The sequence below is a fragment of the Dendrobates tinctorius genome, unplaced genomic scaffold (genome assembly GCF_039654945.1).
Source record: "Dendrobates tinctorius isolate UK_male_01 unplaced genomic scaffold, ASM3965494v1 ptg000043l, whole genome shotgun sequence".
Classification (NCBI taxonomy): Eukaryota; Metazoa; Chordata; class Amphibia; order Anura; family Dendrobatidae; genus Dendrobates; species Dendrobates tinctorius.
Genome location: NW_027361711.1, coordinates 17,601,945 through 17,625,000, shown reverse-complemented (window position 1 = coordinate 17,625,000; position 23,056 = coordinate 17,601,945).

Genomic DNA, 23,056 nt, shown 5'->3' with positions numbered 1-23,056 from the left:
CCTGATTACAGTTGGTATTGGAGCAGGTTAGCCTGGAAGCAGATCAGGATTCTCTCTCAGCAGAAGGGCTGTGCAGTCTCCTTCCTAGCGCTTTGTAGTGTGAAGCACTCCAGTACTTAGTTACTCTGAAATGCCTCTCTTCAGATGTTCCTAGAACTATACTTGTATGACAGACAGCTGTAGCCTCTCTCGGGGACTCCTCTCTTCAGTCCTGGCTCTCTATTCAATTGCTGTTGTGTCCCAAGTCTTTGCTGGGAGCAGGGCATTTACAGCCTCCTACTCCTCTGGTATCTGTGGTAGGACCGTCAGTATCCATACCACCGTGGAGACCAGGCTCCAGTTCTGTGCGCTCTCAAGCTGTGGGAGCTCGCCTTCTGCAGCTCAACCTCTCAGCTTCGCACCTCCCGTCTGCACACTTCACCCTCCGCAGACTATCTGATCTCTTTCCCTCCTGGCCCTCAGAGGACACTCCTCTCCAGAATCCTGGTTCAGAGTTCCCCCTGCTGGCCCGGAGTGGAACTGTGTTGCATGCATTAGGTTAACTGCTGGAGAGACCCATCACTGCTTCCAAGCCTGGCATTACCCTCCCCTGGAGGAAGGCAAAGCCAGTGTGGCGGCCATACTCCTGGGGCGCCACATTTACATTTTAAAAAATTAGTGCCTGACACCACCGAAGTGGAATAACTATCACGAGAATAGAAATAGTATAATTGGTACCGAGACATCTTCCACTACAGCTAACCCAGCAGGTGTAGACCAATAATGACTGTTCACATTGCCACAAATTTGTGTTAACATCAGCAGCAGCAGCCACAGCAGGCACATTAGCCACAATAAAGATATCACAGAGTGCAGTTGCGTGACATTAATGCATCATGCTAAAAAATGCTATATCACCTAGTCTGTATAGTCTGCAATTGGGATACAAAAGTCCTTGGAGATCCATGACTTGTTCATCTTAATGAAAATTAGGCGGTCTACACATTCAAAGGACAGCCAGCTGCGCTTATCCATCAGGACACCACCAGCAGCGCTGAAGACACGTTCTAAAACAACACTGGTTGCCGGCCATGATAAACGTCCAATGCTTGTGAGGCGAGCTCAGGTCACTCATCAATTTTGGAAGACAAAAATGTAAAAGGGGCCAAACACTCCCTGATGGTATTGATATTTAGTTCTAGATACTCCTGCACCATCCTCTCCATTCAATCACCAAGTGTGAGACTTGGACTCTGTTGTGCTGATGCACGAGTAGGTCTAAAAGAAGTGTCAAAGAACTCACAGAAATTGCATCTTCCACTTGCTTTGCCGTTGACGAATTCACGTGCTGGAGGTTGGAAGTCTACAGCTGCAAGCAATGCGAACTGTGTGCTCCGCAGCTGTCTTGGGGAAAAGCTCCCTTAAGGTTGTGTAAAAGAGTGTTTCGATATTGAAGCATTAGTGGATACCTTTCTAGGGCGGGAATCACCTGGCAAAATTTGTTTTTATAACATGGATCTAACAAAGTGGCCACCCAGTAGTCAGCATTAATCCTAATTATAACTATATTATGTTGCAGATAGTGCAGCAAGAAGGCACTCATATGTCAGGCTCTACTATGAGGTCTAAGCTCAGGCTGTGTTGGTGGCTGAGTAACAATGAGGCTCGTTTCCCCCATCCTCTTCCACCAACCACGAACAACAGAGAGGGGAGGATTATCCTCTTCATTTGACAGGTCCTCGTCCATCACCTCTTCCGCCTCCATTTGTTCCTCGGATCTTGCACCTTTGATAAAAGTTTGTTATCACCAGCCCCCCTCGATCACAGTAATCCACCCTCCCTTGGCACCCACCTGTGTGACGACAGTCTTGACAGTCTTATTATCCCTTCCACATCCTCCTTTGCTTCATTCTCTTCTTCTGGGACCATCAACTCCTCCCACAGGCTATTCAAAATCTGCTCCAGCATACAGATGACCGGAATAGTGATGTTGATGATGGCGTCGTCAGCAGCACTAACCATCTTAGTAGCCATTTCAAAACTGTGCAGAAGGGTGCAGAGGGTCTTAATCTGTGCCCACTCTATAAAGGTGATATGCGCCACGTCCGTACAGCATTGGCCAGGCTATATGACATGACATACTGCGTCAGGGCTCGTTGCTGCTGCCACAGTCGCTGCAGCAGAGGAAGTTAAGCTGTTTGTAATGTTTAAGAAATGTGCCTCCTACATTAGGAAGATTAGATAAGTATTGTTGAATAGCATTTCAAAATTTTTGTGTGTTCCTGTATTGTAACTTTTGTTGTATTACAAACCACGGATGTGCTGTGTTTAACGGGGAGGTATGTGGCGCCCCTGAGGCTTCAGTCGCCACAGAGGTACTGCACCTTCTCCTAAGGTGTAGTGCCCCACCATCCATGTCAGGTGGGAACTCCTGACCTCCACACCTGCATTCCACACACAGGATAGTTCAGTAGGGCCACCTAACAGCTTCAGGCAGGGGGTTAGCAGAGCACCCCTCGTGGAACCCTGCTTCGTAACACGAGATGTGTTGGGAGGCGGGTGCAGTGAGATGATATAAAAGAGTGGGAAAAGTGAGAGTTAGGGAGGAGTTGGTTGGTTAGTTGGAGAGAGAAGAGAGAAGATGGGTGTCTGAAGGACGTGCTGCAGCAGGTCCCAGTGATCTGGGCTGCTGGCACAAGAAAGACAGAGAAAGAGATTGATAAGATTGATAACCTAACCTTCCATAAGAGAGATAGAACAGATCGGAACGAAGGAGAATAGAAGGACAGTGGGAAGCTGGTTGAAGAAAGATAGAGAACCCTTCCAGTCCAGAGAGCGCAAAGGCCGGGGCCCGGTCCCCGAGGTTGATTGGATCTTTATGTCCGGCAACAGACACCGGAGGAGTAGTGATCCGCTAACACCTTGCTCCCATCATAGACTTGGGACACAACAGCAACTGAATAGAGAGCCAGGACGCAGTGAGGAGTCCCTGAAGCAGGCTACAGCTGTCTGTCAAACAAGTAAAGACTAGGAACACCTAGAGAGAGGCATTCCAAGGTAACTAAGTACTGGAGAGCTTCGCACCTAAAGGCGCATTGGAGGAGTCGTTCAGTAAGGTACGTGTTGGCGGAGTGTGGATGGAGAATCCTATCCTGCCTGGAGGTTGGCTGGAGCCCTGACCTGGAGAACACAGTACGGAGGCAGGCAGTGGAGTGAACTGCAAACAGTGAGTAAAGCTTTGGAACCACATACTCGGGTGTCCTCCAGTTATTCCCACACCACTACACCTGGGTACCAGCCTCCATACCATTCTGCGCCTCTCCTCATCCATTGCACCTACACTGCCCTGGGACTACAGCTCCACCTGTGGGGAGCTACACCATCTTTGCTGCACCACACCATCAGTCCCAGCGGATCTGCATGCAGCGTTGGCTCAACATCTTACTTGCCAAACATCACTGGTGGCGTCACGAACTATTCTAATAAACTTTAACACCATTAACTTCACCGCCATTGATATTGGGCACCCAGGGCCACGGACCGGGTCACTGCTGCTGTGACACATTCCCACCTTGACACCGGCCCGGTACCGAGTACCCCGCTGCTCTGGGTGTGCGAGGGCGACCAAAGGGCACAACAGCAATACGGATAGAGAGCCGGGACTTAGGAGTAGAGAGTCCCCGAAGCAGGCTACAGCTGTCTGCCGTGCAAGCAGAGTTCTTGGGAACATCTGTCAGGAGGAACTCTAGTGTAACACAGTACTGGAGATCTTCACACTTAAAGGCGCTTTAGAGATGAGCAGATGTTACAGGACCCAGGTAACACAGGAACAAGTGTGGATTGTGCAGACGGCACTTGAGAGCAGAAACAGGCGGTGTTGTAGGCCGGAGGAAATACTCAAAACAGAGTTGAGACAGAGGGCAAATCAGAGAACATATTAAATCAGAGGTAGTCAGAAGTTGTAGGCAGCAGGAGAGTTTGCCGTACACACAGCAGGGGATCAGCTGACGTTACCGAACCCCACTTACACATGAGCGAGTGTTTTGTCTGTGCGAACAGCACTTCTGAGCACCAACTGGCGGTGTCGGAGCCCAGGGAAAATCAGGTAGTAGGCCGAGGCCTACTTGGAGCCAGGTGTAAATCTGAGGTTGTTTGACTGTGGAGGGAGCAGGACACTTTGCCATACACACAGCAGGGGACCAGCTGACGTTACCGAACCCCACTTACACATGAGCACTTCTGAGCAACAACGGGCGTTGCTGTAGCCCAGGAAATAAAGTTCAGGTCATAGAAACATGAACAAAACAGGAGACCTGGATCCTGTTGCCAGCCAATTATTTATTCTGGAAGAGGACTGGCAAATTCAGGTGAGATCCAGGCCTTGTTCATTTTCAGAAAAGTAAGCCGGTCAACATTATCGGCGGATAGTCGCGTGCGACCGTCTGTTACCACACCACATGCAGCACTAAAGACACGTTCCGATAATACACTGTCAGCAGGGCAAGCCAGCACCTCCAATGCATACTGGCTAAGCTCTGGCGATGTATCCAGCTTAGAGACCCAATACTTGAACGGGGAAGAGCCGTCTGTGAGTACACTAACAGGGCAAGACAAGTAGTCTGTCACCATCTGACGGAAACGTTGCCTCCTGCTGACTGGAGCCATCTGTGATGGTGTAGCCGTTTGTGGCGGTCCCACAAAACTTTTCCACATTTGGGCCATACTGGCCTTGCCTTGTCCTGCGGCACTGCCTCTGCTACCTCTTTGTGCAGAGTTTCCTCCACTGCCTCTACCCACATGGCTGCTTTGAAAAGCACTACCAGCAACACTTGCGGGGGGAATGGAGAACATGATGGCCTGCACAAGTGTTTCTTGGTACTCCCGTATTTTTCGCTCCCGCTTCAACTGTGGTATGAGGCTTTGTAAGTTGTCCCGGTAGCGAGGATCTAGGAGGGTGTACACCCAATAATCAGCCGTGTGGAGAATGTTGGCGATGCGGCAGTCATTTAACAAGCACTGCAGCATGAAATCAACCATGTGCTGCAGACTGCCAACTGGACCGGAAAAGCTGTCCCCAGCTTGAGGCAGCATCTCTGCCTGCTCAGCATCACCCCACCCTCGCTGTACACACTGACTACTAGAGCCTTGTGTACCTCCCTCCTCTGGAGAGATGTGTTCCTCCTCCTCCATTGACTCCTCGTCATCCTCCTCACTAAGTGTCCCCTGCCTGGGCCTTTGTGTGGAAGCACGTTGCGCAGACTTACCAGAAGCAGATGGCATTTCTGACTCCTCATCCTCGACCTCTTCAAAAACCTCCTCACTTAGTGCTTGTAAGGTTTTTTGAAGCAGACAGATGAGGGGGACAGTCATGCTGATTAGTGCATCATCTGCACTGGCCATCCGCGTGGAGTCATCGAAGGCACGCAAAACTTGGCAGATGTCCCTCATAGTGGCCCACTCAGTGGTGGTGAAGTGTGTCCGGCGCACAGTGCGACTTGTTTGCGCCTGATGCAGCTGGTACTCCATTACTGCTGCCTGCTGCTCACACAACTGCTCCAACATATGTAACGCTGAATTCCACCTGGTGGGGAGGTCACATATGATGCGATGTTCTGGCAGGCGGAATCGGCGTTGCAGAGATGCAATGCGCGATCTTGCCATGCTGGACGCCGCAAGTGAGCACACTCTAGGCTAACCTTGTGCAGCAGTGCATCAAGATCCGGATAGTCCCTCAGAAAGCTCTGCATGACCAAATTGAGCACGTGTGCCAGACATGGTATGTGAGTGAGGTTGCCTAGGCCCAGAGCTGCCACTAGATTTCGGCCATTGTCACTCACTACCAATCCTGGCTGGAGATTCGCTGCCACAAACCACACATCGCTCTCCTGCTTGATGGCATTCCAGAGCTCCTGTGCTGTATGGCTCCGATTCCCCAAAGAAATTTATTTAAGGATGGCCTGTTGACGTTTGGCCACACCTGTGCTCATATCTGGCCTAACAGGCTCATGCAGTGCTGATTCCGAGGAACTAGAGTAGGAGGAGGACTCAATATGTACAGACTGCATTCCTACAATCCTTGGAGTTGGCAGAATATGTACAGAGACACTCTCCAGATCTGTACCCGGCTCCACAACATTGACCCAATGGGCAGTGAGGGAAAGGTATCGTCCCTGTCCATGGCTACTGGTCCACGCATTGGTGGTCAGGTGGACCTTGCTACTGACAGCGTTTAGTAGCGCATTTTTAATTTTTCCATCCACATAATTTTGCAGGGCAGGGACGGCTTGCCTGCTGAAATAAAAGGGGCTGGGCACATTGTATTGTGGAACTGCCAATGACATCAAGTTCCGGAAGGTGTCAGTCTCCACCAGCCTGAATGACAGCAACTCAAGGGCCAGTAGTTTGGCAATGCCGGCATTCAGAGCCAGTGCTCGGGGATGGTTTGCCGAGTATGGCCGCTTTTTCTCCCATGCCTGTGCTACTGATTGCTGGTGAGTGGCCTGGGAGTGTGCTGATGACTGCGAACGTGGTTCAGTGGGTGGAATTTCACTGGGTCTCTGGACAACAGTGGCAGTGGTTCTTCCATGGCGTTCCAGTGAGGAAGCCGAACCAGCTGTGTATGAGCTGGAGGAAGAGGTCCCAACACGAGCTGAAGAGGTGGTAGGTGCTGCTGAAGGTTGGCCTACATCTTCAGTGTGTCTGTGTAACTCCACCTCGTGCTTGGTACGCACATGTTTCCACATATTTGTGGTATTGAGGTTGCTCACATTTTTCCCTTGTTTCACTTTCTGATGACACAGCTTGCATTTGACAAAGCAAATGTCATCTGCAACTGTGTCAAAAAAAGACCACGCACTGCAAGTCCTGGGAGCGCCCGTTTTGTGTTTTGGAAGAGGATTGCTCCTCACCGGTGCCAAAGTGGAGGCTACAGGCAACCAAGTCTGCCCCCGCCCTCTCCCTCCTCTTTTGGCCGTTCGGGGAATCTCTTCCTCAGAGCTGCTCCCACCACCTTCCTGTGGCTGACGCCATGATGGGTCAAGGACCTCATCATCTCCACTCCCCTCTTCAAGCACCGGCTGGTCCTGGGTTGACTAGCCAGCACCGTACGCACCAGAAATTGGCAACTGAGTCTCATCATCATCAGATGAGCACTGAGGTGTGCTGACAATAGGCACTGGCCCACCCGCCTCTTCAGATTCAGAGGGACAAAGCAGTTGCGCATCACTGCATACTCCCTCTTCTTCACGCTCTAGAATGCTGCTTGGCTGGCCACCTCTTTCCAAGCCAACAGATTCTGAGAACAGAAGTAAAGATTGAGATGGCTCCTGTCCAGGGCTCTCAGACTGCCTGGGCAATTTGGCAGATGGTGAAGAGACAGATGGTTGCTCTTCAGTGCTCTGACCTTGGGAGGATGCGGAAGTCATTGAAGTGGATGCGCTAGCTGCCATCCATCCGACAACGGCTTCAATTTGTTCGTCACGCAGCAGTGGGGTACAGCGAGGTCCTACAAAGCTGCGCATGAAGGACTGTTGCCTGGTAAAAGTGGGGGATGCCGGGTCACTGGTGGCCGCAGCAGACACCGAATCCCCACGTCCTCTCTCTGCTGAATCCCCCCGTCCTCTCCCTGCTGAAACTCCACGGCCATGACCACGTGCCTTACTCCCTGCCTTCTTCATCTTGGTAGACTGATAAAGATAGGCAGAAAAGTAAAAAAGGGGTGGCTTAGTGTTCTTATTCCTGAACACCTGCTAACCAGTATAAGAAACACTAATTTTGCTAAGAGTGTGTGTACTACACTTTAATATGATCTAATGTGGCCTACACAACTGTAAAGTGGAGTGTTTGGTGAACTTTATTTCCTTTTTTTTTGGCGGGGGGGGAAAGAAAAGGATGTGACCAAAGTTTGAAAGCTATAGTATCACAAACTTTTTGGAGCGATTACAATGCAGGAAGCTAACCTACAATGCAATTGATGAGGCTCCAAAAAATAGGGTGATACTAGTCTGGCTGGCCCTGAAGGGCACAAGCCAGCAAAAAGGCTCCTCTATCTAATCCTATATAGTGTTTGCAACCAACCAATGACAATGGATGCGGATGGAAGCACACTAATATAGGAACAAAAATCTGGATAAATTAGCTGCAAAAAAAGGACTATGTATGAGGCAGTGACGCACGCTGAGCGGACGACAGCTAGCGGTGGCTGTAGAACACACTGCAACGTGAGCTGCACTCACACACAGAGAGACCTATCAGACAGCCAAAAACAGTGCAGAGAAATGGGCTATAGCACTGAAAGGCTGCTGAAAGGCTCCGCTGTCCACTCCTTTAGTGTTTGCAACCAACGTATATGGATACGTATGGAAGCACACTATAGAGGAGAAAAAAAAAGCAGCAATAAAAGAAAAATGTGTATGAGGCAGAGGCACACGCTGGGCGGCCTACAAGCAGACGTGCCTGCAGGACACACTACACAGCGTGGGTCTGCACTCTCACAGCCCTTGCAGACAGCTATTAAAACAGCGCTGCTGGGCTACAAAAATGCTACAGTGGTGGATTATGTAGCCTGGGTAGAGCAATAGATATTTTAGATGATCGCTATTTCTAACTGTCCCTCAAAGTCTTCAACAGCAGCCTGTCCCTAACTGAATTCACAGCAGAGTGACCAGAAATTGCGGCTGCAGCGGTTTTTATAGTGCATCATGACATCATTTCAGCAGCCAATCACAGCCATGCCAGTAGTTAACATGCCTACATGCCTAATAGGATGTGCCCACACTTCTGAGGATCCCCATTGGCTGAATCAAATCGAGCGGGCTCCTAGCATTATGGGAACTTCCGATTCCGGTATTCGATATGAAAAAAGTATCGGAACTAAGTATCGGAATTCCGATACAGCGAATATCGGACGATACCCGATACTTGCGGTATCGGAATGCTCAACACTACTGATCAGAGACAAAAATGGAACTCAGCACACCCTGACCGGGGATGGCTGAACTCCAAAAAACAAGGTAAACAAAACAAAACTAATAAGTTCAATAGCAGAGCAAAAACTTATCTTTGGGAAGCAAGAATCAGACTGGTCTCCAAGAGTCCAGCAGAGAAATCACCAGCGACTCAGAAGGGCGTCGGCTGCCTTATATCCAGTCAGAATTTCCTGTTACCCAGTCATCATCTACGAGATCAGGTGTTTAGTAATCAGCCTCACTACCTTCCTTCACCAGAAGAGGGAGTTCATCAGACAACGACGGTGAAGGGGAAAATGAACTCACAACAGTACCTCCCCCTTGAGGAGGGGTCACCGAACCCTCATCCACGCCACCAGGGTGATCAGGATGGGCCCGATGAAAGGCACGAACCAATCTTTCGCCATGAATATCGGATGCAGGGGCCCAAGAATCATCCTCCTGGCCATAACCCTTCCATTTAACCAAATACTGGAGTCTCCGTCTAGCCAGGCGAGAATCCAGTATCTTCTCAACCTCATATTCCACATTACCTTCAACCAATACCGGGTCAGGAGGTGCCACCACAGGAACTACTGGCTCAACAAACCTCTTTAACAGAGACTTATGAAACACGTTATGGATCTTAAATGTAACAAGAAGAGCCAATCGAAAAGAGACTGGATTAAGAATCTCCAAAATCTTGTAAGGTCCAATAAATCTAGGTTTAAACTTTGGAGAAACCACCTTCATAGCGATATTCTTTGATGACAACCAAACCATATCACCCATCTTAAACTGGGGACCAATGGTCCTATGTCGGTTGGAAAACCGCTGGGCCTTTTCCTGGGAGAGAGACAACTTATCCACCACTTGGTCCCAGATCTGGTGCATTCTCTCCACCACAGTGTCAACACCTGGGCAGGCAGAAGGCTCCACCTGCCCTGAAGAGAATCGAGGATGAAACCCAAAGTTACAAAAAAAAGGTGACATCAAAGTGGCAGAACTAGCTCTATTATTTAAAGCAAATTTGGCTAAGGGCAAAAATGAAACCCAATCATCCTGATCGGCAGAAATAAAACATCTCAAATACGACTCCAAAGTCTGGTTTGTTCTCTCCGTCTGCCCATTGGTCTGAGGGCGAAATGCAGAGGAGAAGGACAACTGACTTCCCAGCTTGGAACAGAAAGTCCTCCAAAATCTAGATACAAACTGAACTCCTCTGTCAGATACAATGTTCTCAGGAATCCCGTGCAAGCGAACCACCTGTTGCAAAAACAAGGGCACCTACTCTGAGGAAGATGGCAACTTAGGGAGTGGTACAAGATGGACCATCTTAGAGAATCTATCACAAATCACCCAAATAACAGTCATTCTCTGAAAGACAGGCATATCAGAGATAAAATCCATTGAAATATGGGTCCATGGCCTCCTGGGCACCAGCAAAGGCATCAACAACCCACTAGAGCGAGAACAAGGTTTAGACCGAGAGCAAGTCCCACAGGACTGCACAAAATTCCTGACATCACGAGGCAAGGCGGGCCACCAAAAAGACTGACTCACCAAATCTCTAGTACCAAAAATACCTGGATGACCAGCCAATGCAGAGCAATGAACTTCAGACATCACTCTCTTCCTCCACTGGTCAGGAACATACAATTTTCCAATGGGACAACGCTCAGGTTTGTCCTCCTGAAACTCTTCCAGAGCACGTCTCAAATCGGGCGAGATGGCAGAAAGAACTACCCCCTCACCTAAGATGGTAGCAGGCTTGGTCACAACAGGAGAATCAGCAAAGAAACTCCTAGAGAGGGCGTCTGCCTTGACATTCTTAGTGCCCGGAAGAAAAGAGACCACAAAATCAAAACGTGTGAAAAACAAGGCCCACCTAGCCTGTCTAGGATTCAAGCGTTTGGCCGACTCCAGGTAAATCAAATTCTTGTGGTCAGTAAGGACCACGACTTGATGTTTAGCTCCCTCCAACCAACGTCTCCACTCCTCAAATGCCCATTTCATGGCTAACAGTTCCCGATTCCCCACATCATAGTTACGTTCGGATGGGGAGAACTTTCGGGAAAAGAAAGCACAGGGATTCATTTTAGATGTTACAGGATCTTTTTGGGACAAAACAGCTCCTGTACCAATCTCAGAAGCGTCCACCTCTACCTGAAACGGGAGTGAGACATCAGGTTGCCGCAAAACCGGAGCAGAAGTGAACCTTCGCTTCAGCTCCTGAAAGGAAGAAACAGCCTCCGGAGACCAATTCAGCACATCAGCACCCTTCTTAGTCAAATCAGTCAATGGTTTGGCAATACCAGAAAAATTAGCTATAAATTCACGATAAAAATTAGCAAAACCCGAAAACTTCTGGAGGGCCTTCAAAGAAGTGGGCTGAACCCAATCATAAATGGCCTGTACCTTGGCCGGGTCCATTTCAATAGTTGACGGAGACAAAATAAATCCCAAAAATGAAATCCTCTGTACACCAAAAAAGCATTTCGATCCCTTGACATACAGGGAATTCTTCCTCAAAATCCGCAACACAGGCCGAACATGTTCCACATGAGAGTCACAATCCTTGGAAAAGATTAAAATATCATCCAGATAGATGATCAAAAATGTATCCACCAAGTCTCGGAAAATATAATTCATGAAGCACTGGAAGACAGAAGGGGCATTAGTGAGCACAAAAGGCATCACCAGGTACTCAAAATGTCCCTCCGGAGTATTAAACGCCGTCTTCCATTCATCCCCATGCTTAATGCGAATAAGATTATACGCCCCCCTCAGGTCAAGCTTTGTAAACCAGCAAGCACCTTTAACTCTGCAGAATAGATCAGAAATCAGGGGTAACGGATACCGATATTTAACAGTAATTTTGTTGAGGGAACTATAGTCAATACAAGGCCTTAATGACCCATCTTTCTTAGCCACGAAAAAAAAACTCAGCACCTAAGGGTGAAGAGGATGGTCTAATGTGACCCTTCTCCAACGACTCCTTAATATAGGATCGCATAGCCTCGTGCTCGGGTACAGATAAATTGAAAAGTCGACCCTTGGGAAATTTACACCCAGGGCTCAGCTCAATTGCACAGTCATAACCCTATGAGGAGGCAAAGACGCAGACTCATTCTCACTAAATACATAATAATAATCAGCCAAATAGTCAGGGAGATCATGCGACTGGGGAGAGGTGGAGAAAACAGGAGCATCACTAAGGACACACCGACAACCCCAACTCACCACAGACACAGATTTCCAATCCAAAACTGGATTATGGATTTGCAACCAGGGAAACCCCAGAACAATGGTATCATGCAAATTATGCAACACCAAAAATCTGCAATTCTCTTGATGGTCTGGGGCGACCCGCATTACCACCTGGGTCCAAAACTGAGGTTTATTCTTCGCCACAGGAGTAGCATCAATACCCCTCAAAGGGATAAGCGTCCGCAGAGGTGTCATAGGAAATCCACAACGTCTAGCAAAATCCAAGTCCATCAAGTTCAGAGCTGCTCCCGAATCCACAAAAGCCTTAGCGGAAAATGTGGACAGGGAGCAGATCAGAGTAATTGCCAGAAGAAACTTAGGTTGAACACCACCCACAGCAAATGTGTGTGCAAAACGTTTCTCTCGTTTAGGGCAGACAGAAATAATATGCGAGGCATCACCACAGAAGAAACACAGCTTATTACGCCTTCTGAACTCCTGACGTTGCGCCCTAGACAAAATTCTATCACATTGCATAGGTTCAGACATTTGTTCAACAGGTGGCAACACCTCTCGTGCGGATTTGCGTTCACGCAAACGCCGATCAACCTGAATGGCTAATGACATAGAATCGTCAAGACCAGAGGGAACAGGAAATCCCACCATAGTATCTTTTACGGTTTCTGACAAACCCTTCCGAAAGAGAGCTGCCAAGGCACCATCATTCCAGGTAGTAAGGACCGCCCACTTTCGGAATTTTTGACAGTACAACCCTGCAGAATCCCTACCCTGGCTCAATGCCAACAGTGCCTTTTCAGCCTGATCAATAGCATTAGTGTTGTGAGTTCATTTTCCCCTTCACTACTGAGGCCCGAGGAACTCCCTCTTCTGGTAGAGAAAGGTAGTGAGCCTGATTATCAAACAACTGAGTTTGATGATGATGACTGGCTGAGTGGAGTTACTGACTGGATATAAGGCTGCCGACGCCCTTCTGCCCTGCGGGTGACTTCTCTGTGGGATCCTTGGAGACCAGTCTGAATTCCTGCTCTTCTAAAGCTAAGTTTTCTGCTCGGCTTTTTGCATTGGTGCTTTGACTTTGTTTTGCTTTGTTTTTCTGGATTTCTGCCATTCCCTGCTGGGGTGAGCTGAATTCCTTTAGCTCTGTCTTCTGAAAATACCTGAGTGCTGATTTAGTTTTTGAAGCCTAGCTGCTTCAGGGTCTTTTTCCATATCAGCTGTTGGCTTATGTCTTTGATAGGGTTTTGGCAGATTGCAGACAGCAACCTTCCTTTCCTTTTCTGTTTAGTTAGCTTGGGCCCCATCGTTTGCTCAGCCTATCTTTCTATCTGTGTGAGTGTTTTTTCATCTTGCTTCACCGTCATTATATGTTGGGGGCTGCCTTTTACTTTGGGGTCTGCTCTGGAGCAGTTTAGATTTCCTTTTCTGTCTTTAGGCTATTTAGCGCTCCGGCTGTGATCGAGGGGTCTAGGGCATCGTAGGAACCCCCCACGGCTACTGCTAGTTGTGTTGATAGGTTCAGGGGTCTGCAATCTGATAGTTGCCAACTTCTCTGGTTTTCTGGACGTAGCTTCTATTTTTGTGTCTGCCTCCTACGGTGACTCAATCATAACAGAATCACCCGCCATACCGCAGATCCTAGGGTACTCAATAGCAGGAAAGAATTGTAAAAAAAAAAAAAAAAAATGTGAACGCATTTTTTCAGGCCTTGGGGTTGTTGTATGACGAACCTAATGCCATTGATCAGGCTGAAAAGACCCTGCTGGCATTGAACCAGGGTCGTGATTCTGCAGAATTGTACTGTCAAAAATTCCGAAAGTGGGCAGTACTTACTACCTGGAATGATAATGCCTTGGCTGCTCTCTTTCGGAAGGGGTTGTCAGAAGCCGTAAAAGATACTATGGTGAGATTTCCTGTTCCCTCTGGTCTTGACGATTCTATGTCATTAGCCATTCAGGTTGATCGGCGTTTGCGCGAACGCAAAGCTGCACGAAAGGTGTTGCCACCTGTTGAACAAATGTCTGAACCTATGCAATGTGATAGAGTTTTTTCCAGAGAGCAGCGTCAGGAGTTCAGAAGGCGTAATAAGTTGTGTTTTTCTGTGGAGATGCCTCGCATATTATTTCTGTCTGTCCTAAACGAGAGAAACGCTTTGCACACACGTTTTCTGTTGGTGGTGTTCAACCTAAGTTTCTTCTGGCTATTACTCTGATCTGCTCCCTGTCCACATTTTCCGCCAAGGCTTTTGTGGATTCGGGAGCAGCCCTAAACCTAATGGACTTGGATTTTGCTAAACGTTGTGGATTTCCGATGACACCTCTGCAGACGCCTATCCCTTTGAGGGGGATTGATGCTACTCCTTTGGCTAAAAATAAACCTCAGTTTTGGACCCAGGTGGTAATGCGGGTCGCCCCAGACCATCAAGAAAATTGCAGATTTTTGGTGTTGCATAATCTGCATGATGCTATTATTCTGGGGTTTCCCTGGTTACAAATTCATAATCCAGTTTTGGATTGGAAATCTGTGTCTGTGGTGAGTTGGGGTTGTCGGTGTGCCTTTAGTGAGGCTCCGGTGTTTTCCACCTCTCCTCAGTCGCATGATGTTCCTGATTATTTGGCGGACTTTTATGATGTATTTAGTGAGAAAGAGTCTGCGTCTCTGCCTCCTCATAGGAGTTATGACTGTGTAATTGAACTGAGCCCGGGGTGTAAATTTCCCAAGGGTCGGCTCTTCAATTTATCTGTACCCGAGCACGAGGCTATGCGATCCTATATTAAGGAGGCGTTGGAGAAGGGTCATATTAGACCATCCTCATCACCCTTAGTTGCCGGGTATTTTTTTGTAGCCAAAAAGGATGGATCATTAAGACCTTGTATTGATTATCGTGCCCTCAACAAAATTACTGTTAAATATCAGTATCCATTACCCCTGATTTCTGATCTATTCTCCAGAGTTAAAGGTGCTTGCTGGTTTACCAAGCTTGACCTCAGGGGGGCGTATAATCTTATTCGCATTAAGCATGGGGATGAATGGAAGACGGCGTTTAATACTCCGGAGGGACATTTTGAGTACCTGGTGATGCCTTTTGTGCTCACTAATGCCCCTTCTGTCTTCCAGTGCTTCATGAACGATATTTTCCGAGATTTTGTCGATAAATTTTTGATTATCTATCTGGATGATATTTTGATCTTCTCCAAGGATTGGGATTCTCATGTGGAACATATTCGGACTGTGTTCCGGATCTTGAGGGAGAATTCCCTGTATGTCAAAGGATCTAAATGCCTTTTTGGAGTACAGAGGATTTCTTTTTTGGGATTTATTTTGTCCCCGTCTACTATTGAAATGGACCCGGCCAAGGTACAGGCCATTTATGATTGGGTTCAGCCCACTTCTTTGAAGGCCCTCCAGAAGTTTTTGGGTTTTGCTAATTTTTATCGTAAATTTATAGCAAAATTGTCTAGTATTGCCAAGCCATTGACTGATTTGACTAAGAAGGGTGCTGATGTGTTAAATTGGTCTCCGGAGGCTGTTTCTTCCTTTCAGGAGCTGAAGCGAAGATTCACCTCCGCCCCGGTTTTGCGGCAACCTGATGTCTCACTTCCGTTCCAGGTAGAGGTGGATGCTTCTGAGATTGGGGCAGGAGCTGTTTTGTCCCAAAAGGATCCTGTAACATCTAAAATGAATCCCTGTGCTTTCTTTTCCCGAAAGTTCTCTCCATCTGAACGTAACTATGATGTGGGGAATCGGGAACTGTTGGCCATGAAATGGGCATTTGAGGAGTGGAGACATTGGTTGGAGAGAGCTAAGCATCAAGTCGTGGTCCTCACTGACCACAAGAATTTGATTTACCTAAAGTCGGCTAAGCGCTTGAACCCTAGACAGGCTAGGTGGGCCTTGTTTTTTACACGTTTTGATTTTGTGGTTTCTTTTCTTCCTGGAACTAAGAATGTCAAGGCAGACGCCCTCTCTAGGAGCTTCTTTGCTGATTCTCCTGTGGTGACCAAGCCTGCTACCATCTTAGGCGAAGGGGTGGTTCTTTCTGCCATGTTGCCCGATTTGAGACGTGCTCTGGAAGAGTTCCAGGAGGACAAACCTGAGCGTTGTCCCAGTGGAAAGTTGTATGTTCCTGACCAGTGGAAGAAGAGAGTGATGTCTGAAGTTCATTGCTCTGCTTTGGCTGGTCATCCAGGTATTTTTGGTACTAGAGATCTGTTGAGTCGGTCTTTTTGGTGGCCCTCCTTGTGTCGTGATGTCAGGAATTTTGTGCAGTCCTGTGGGACGTGCTCCCGGTCTAAATCGTGTTCTCGCTCTAGTGGGTTGTTGATGCCTTTGCCTGTCCCCAAGAGGCCATGGACCCATATTTCAATGGATTTCATCTCTGATATGCCTGTCTCTCAAATGATGACTGTTATTTGGGTGATTTGTGATAGGTTCTCTAAGATGGTTCATCTTGTACCACTCCCTAAGTTGCCGTCTTCCTCTGAGTTGGTGCCCCTGTTTTTACAACAGGTGGTTCGCTTGCACGGAATTCCTGAGAACATTGTATCTGACAGAGGAGTCCAGTTTGTGTCTAGATTTTGGAGAACATTCTGTTCCATGCTGGGAATTCAGTTGTCCTTCTCCTCTGCTTTTCACCCTCAGACCATTGGGCAGACAGAGAGAACAAACCAGACCTTGGAGTCATATTTGAGATGTTTTATTTCTGCTGATCAGGATGATTGGGTTTCATTTTTGCCCTTGGCCGAATTTGTTTTAAATAATAGAGCTAGTTCTGCCACCTTGATGTCACCTTTTTTTTGTAACTTTGGGTTTCATCCTCGATTTTCTTCAGGGCAGGTGGAGCCCTCTGCCTGCCCAGGTGTTGACACTGTGGTGGAGAGAATGCACCAGATCTGGGACCAAGTGGTGGATAAGTTATCTCTCTCCCAGGAAAAGGCCCAGCGGTTTTCCAACCGGCATAGAACCATTGGTCCCCAGTTTAAGGTTGGTGATATGGTGTGGTTATCATCAAAAAATATTGCTATGAAGGTGGCTTCTCCTAAGTTTAAGCCTAGATTCATTGGACCTTACAAGATTTTGGACATTATTAATCCGGTCTCTTTTCGTTTGGCTCTTCCTGTCACATTTAAAATCCATACTGTGTTCCATAAATCTTTGTTGAAGAGGTTTGTTGAACCTGTTGTTCCGGGGGTGGCACCTCCAGACCCCGTACTGGTTGAAGGTAACATGGAATATAAGGTAGAGAAAGTACTGGATTCCTGTCTGGCTAGACGGAGACTCCAGTATTTGGTTAAGTGGAAGGGTTATGGTCAGGAGGATAATTCCTGGGTCTCTGCCTCTGATATTCATGCCAAAAGATTGGTGCGTGCCTTTCATCGGGCTCACCCTGATCGCCCTGGTGGCGTGGTTGAGGGTTCGGTGACCCCTCCTCAAGAGGGAGGTACTGTTGTGAGTTCATTTTCCCCTTCACTACTGAGGCCCGAGGAACTCCCTCTTCTGGTAGAGAATGGTAGTGAGCCTGATTATCAAACACCTGAGTTTGATGATGATGACTGGCTGAGTGGAGTTACTGACTGGATATAAGGCTGCCGACACCCTTCTGCCCTGCGGGTGACTTCTCTGTGGGATCCTTGGAGACCAGTTTGAATTCCTGCTCTTCTAAAGCTAAGTTTTCTGCTCGGCTTTTTGCATTGGTGCTTTGACTTTGTTTTGCTTTGTTTTTCTGGATTTCTGCCATTCCCTGCTTGGGTGAGCTGAATTCCTTTAGCTCTGTCTTCTGAAAATACCTGAGTGCTGATTTAGTTTTTGAAGCCTAGCTGCTTCAGGGTCTTTTTCCATATCAGCTGTTGGCTTATGTCTTTGATAGGGTTTTGGCAGATTGCAGACAGCAACCTTCCTTTCCTTTTCTGTTTAGTTAGCTTGGGCCCCATCGTTTGCTCAGCCTATCTTTCTATCTGTGTGAGTGTTTTTTCATCTTGCTTCACCGTCATTATATGTTGGGGGCTGCCTTTTACTTTGGGGTCTGCTCTGGGGCAGTTTAGATTTCCATTTCTGTCTTTAGGCTATTTAGCGCTCCGGCTGTGATCGAGGGGTCTAGGGCATCGTAGGAACCCCCCACGGCTACTGCTAGTTGTGTTGATAGGTTCAGGGGTCTGCAATCTGATAGTTGCCAACTTCTCTGGTTTTCTGGACGTAGCTTCTATTTTTGTGTCTGCCTCCTACGGTGACTCAATCATAACACATTAGGTTCATCATACAACAACCCCAAGGCTTGAGAAAATGCATTCACATTAGTAAAAATAGGATAATCAGGTTTCAAAGAAAACGCCCAATCCTGGGGATCGCCGCGCAGCAAAGAGATGACAATTTTAACCTGCTGCGCGGAGCTCCCCGACGAGTTAGGCTTCAAGGCAAAAAATAATTTCCAATTATTCTTAAAATTCAAAAATTCAGACCGATCCCCAAAAAACACATCAGGAGTAGGAATCTTTGGTTCAGCAGCATGTGAATGAGCAAGATAGGTGGAAATTCCCGGCCCTTCAGCAGTGAGCTGCTCCACACGATCAGACAATTGCTTCATCTCCATTGAGAAAGAAAAAAAAATTCCCCCTACGGCCTCAGAGACATAGAGGAAAAAATATACACACAAAAAAAGAAAAAAATTCTGACAAACTCTTTTTCTTTTTTTTTCTTTTTTTTTTACAATTCTTTCCTGCTATTGAGTACCCTAGGATCTGCGGTATGGCTGGTGATTCTGTTATGAATGAGTCACCGAAGGATGAAAAAACAAAAATACAAGCTAAGTCCAGAAAACCGGAGAGGTTAGTAGCTATTGGATTGCAGACCCCTGATCCTATCCACAACAATTAACAGTAGCCATGGGGGGTTCCTACGATGCCCTAGACCCCTCGATCACAGCCAGAGAATTAAATAGGCCTAAAGAAAGAAAGGGGAAATCTAAACTGCCCCAGAGCAGACCCCAAAGCAATAGGCAGCCCCCAACATATAATGACGGTGAAGCAAGATGAAAACACTAACACAGATAGAAAGATAGGCTGAGCAGATGATGGGGCCCAAGCTAACTAAAAAGGACAGGATAGGAAAGCTGCTGTCTGCAATCCGCAAAAAACCCTACCAAAAAATGTCCCAACCGTCTGATAGGAAAAACAGGCCCTGAAGTCGCTAGGACTTCAAAAAGACTATATCAGCACTCAGGTAAATTCTGAAGACAGAGCAAAGAGACAAATCAGACTCTAGTGCTGGGAAGTGACGAGCACTTGTGTCCTATGGCTAGCCACTGGCTGACACTGACTCTGCAACTAATTCCCTAACCACATACGTAAGGGGAATTTTAATGAGTCATTCACCAGGTGCATGCATCTGTCATCATCCACACATGTAGCAACTAGAGTCTATACTAGCGCATGGCTGAGCGGCCATGTGGACCTTTTATAGCCATTCGCTTCTGGGACCTTCCTGATGCTCAAGATGGACCAAGCGGAACAGGAGAAGGACCTGAGCATGTCACTCCCGATCCCCAATAGGAGATCGTCTCATGAGCATGCTCAGTGGGCCGAAGGAAGGACTTAGCCTCTGGAGGCTTTTGCTGCTGGCCAGGCTGCATTGCCATAACTGAACCAGAGGTGGCAGTAGCAACTGAACCCACAATGTTGGTGTGGGCAGAACGCCGGGATTGTGAAGTCTGCTGAGCAGACTCCACTGCGGCCGGAGAGGAATGGGAGACCAAAGGTGGCAAGGCTTGAAATTCCTGCTGTGCAGTGCCCGGAACCCGGCGCCTAACAGTCAGTGACACCACAGCAGTGTTTAGATCTAGTTTTTGCGTGTTGTAGATTTTTGCTAGTAGCATCTGTTCTTTGCAGGATATCATTCCAGAAGGTGGTGTTAATACCAATTTCAAGCTGATGCTTTTGTCTTAACAGTCCTTCTGCTTAACACCGTACACAGCTTTTTTCTTCAAAGTCATCAGCAATCTGTTTAAGTACATCTTTAATCTGCTGATAGTCATGCTTAAGGGCCTTAAGGCCCCGTCACACACAGTGATCTCGCCAGCGACGCCACAGCTATCTTGCCAGCGAGATCGCGTGTATGCCAGTTTCCAATGTAAACAGCGGGTATCCAGGAGCCACGGGATTAGAAACCAGCATCCAGCATCGCTGGTCCTGGTCGCTGGAGGGGCTGTCTTGGGACAGCTCACCAGCGATCAGCCTAACGATGTCCCAGCGATCCCATCATGTCGGATCGGATCATTGGTGGGATCGCTGGGACATCGTTATGTGTAACGGGGCCATTAGTAGCGTCAGCTCTGCAGGAACAACGCTTTGTTGTGACACGTTTGAGAGTCAATGGTGTTGCTGAGTCAATATTTTTCAAAGCCTCAGTCAGGAGCTGATGCCGATGCGTTGAAACTGTGAAGAAGAGGAACAGCTTTTCAAGGAAGTAAAAATAATGTACAGTACTTGAGCAGCTTTCGACAGCATTTTTAGCAACAAGATTTAAAGAGTGTGCCATACAAGGATGCAAGATTGTTCTTCTCTCTTACTTTGGCTTGCAGGCCATTGTATTTGACACTCATTGCAGATGCATTGTCATAACTTTGACTGTGGCAATTTCCCAGGTCTAGGTCATGTCTCTTCAAAAATTCCAACAAGGCATTGAACATGTCTTGAGCACCATAGCCTTTGTTTGCCATGAATGTTACAAAGCATTCCACAGGGCCATCTTTCTCCATATACTTCAATACAAGGGTTAGTTGGTCAACATGAGCTGCATCGGGTGTGGAGTCCAAAGAGATGGAGTAGAATTTTGATTGGTTAACTCAAGAAAAAAGTTCTCTGAGGACTTGTTCACCCATTATATTGATAATTTTACCCATAATTGTAGATGACAGGTAGTTTGTATGACCCTTGCCGCGATTGGCTTGAGTTTTGATATGCTGTGGGAGAAAGTCATCATACTGGGCGATGAGCTCAAGAATGCCCAGAAAGTTTCCATTTCTAGGTGATCCAACCTAAACTGATAAACTGAATAACATTTACTACTCGTTTCAACACTGACCTCCAATAATGCTCCCGAGCCTCGACCTGTTGTGTTAGCTCCGTATCAATTCGCCCAATCGCTTTTAACCTCATATTGAAAGCAATTGTAGAGTTCAGATGTTCCGCTGACTGCTCATGACTTTTTATACGTTCTTGGGAATGTTTCCAAATTAGACGAAAGCTGAGAAGACTCAGATGCTGTAATAAAGCACATCATCAATCTGCATGTGAAGCAATAAATGCGTCCTTTAGAGGGGGAGAAGCATAGCCAATTCCTCATTATGACTTCTCCGTTATGATTTTGATTTTGACAACGGAAAAGCCCAATTGTGTACATTCTTGAAATATTGAGGTCCTTTCTAGGTTGCTGAACCGAGTGTGCAATGAACAAACTTTCATCACAGTGCTGGATTGTTGATACACCCCTTTTCAGCCAGTAATCTCCCATCTGTTCTGAAATAATGGATGGTCAAAGTCCAATGTCATCGCCCCCTGGTGGTCCCTCAACTTCACCTTCTTCATAAGATGTGCCACTATCAATCTCCTTTTCTTTGTGTTCTTCAGTTGTACACGTTACTACTTCAGCCTTTTCTTTGCCAGGATCAACAACCATTTCTACTGAAGCATTGTCAGGTTGATCAGATTCTACAAAGTCATTACTCCATTCCGACACTTGCCTTGAACAGTGAAGAACTTGTACAATTTTCTTGCCTTCGCTATCTCTTCTGTTGATTTCATTGTTGCTTCTTTTGCCTTACGTCTTTTAGAAGCCCCAGACTCACAAATTCTTGTGTGATGTCTGTGCCTATCTCCTTCACGATTGTCCATCATGGTAATCCAAAAGTAACAAAATGACCTTGTCAACCCTTGAAGTCCTGAAAGGGAATTAAAGATTAAAATATGCACATATGTATGTATGTATATTGTAGTCTAACGGGTAAGGTTTCTCCTTGTGGAGAGTGACATAAAGAAGCAATTTGCATATGTATATTGTAGAAATTTGGGCTGTCTATATCAAACACTGCTGCTGGGCTCTATATGTCAGAGGCTGCTGCTGGGCTGTATATGTATGAAAGGCTTCTGGATCTGTATGTACAGTATGGTACTGTGTAGGACAGGAGCTGCAAGAAAGATACACAGACAGACACACAGACAGACAGACACACACACACAGACATACAGAAATCATACTCATCCACTGCGACACTGTGAAGACTGAACCACTTCACCTCTGGATCTTCAGTGACTGAAGTTCCATTCCAGAGTGAAGTCCTGCCGCACTCCGCGGTGGAGAATCCTCTTCTCGTGCCGACATTGTGGCTCCGCCTCCTTCCTCGAAGGTAGCTGAACAAACTCTCATCTGATCTAATCAAAGGGAGCGATCATATAGCTGAATAGGTAGCAACTAGAAGCTTCTGTTGGGATCGGAGAAGGCTGCGACATGTCATAAGCTAAGCACTAGGTACAGGGTACTAAGGAAGTCTGGCTAGCCAGGTCAGTGGATGCTGACGCAGGTCAGGTGCCATGACTCTGCCGCTCTGTGCCAGCCACTGAGATGAAGGACCGTAGCCAGGTCCCTACACTTGCAATAGTTTCTCTTTTGTTAACTGTTCCTTATCATTAGAAACGGTTCACAGCAAAGAGACGTGTATTTTACATGTTTTGAGATATTTATCCCTATATTGGTGGGAGGCCTCCGCTTGGTGGGTGGCCCAGGGCCCGGGCCCATTGGGCCCCCCCAAATCCGGTCCTGGGACAGGCACAACTTAGCGACACGACGGTGGAAACAATACCAGAAAGTATGACCGGAAAGTATGACCAGAAAGTAGAAGGGTGGCATCTCCAGGA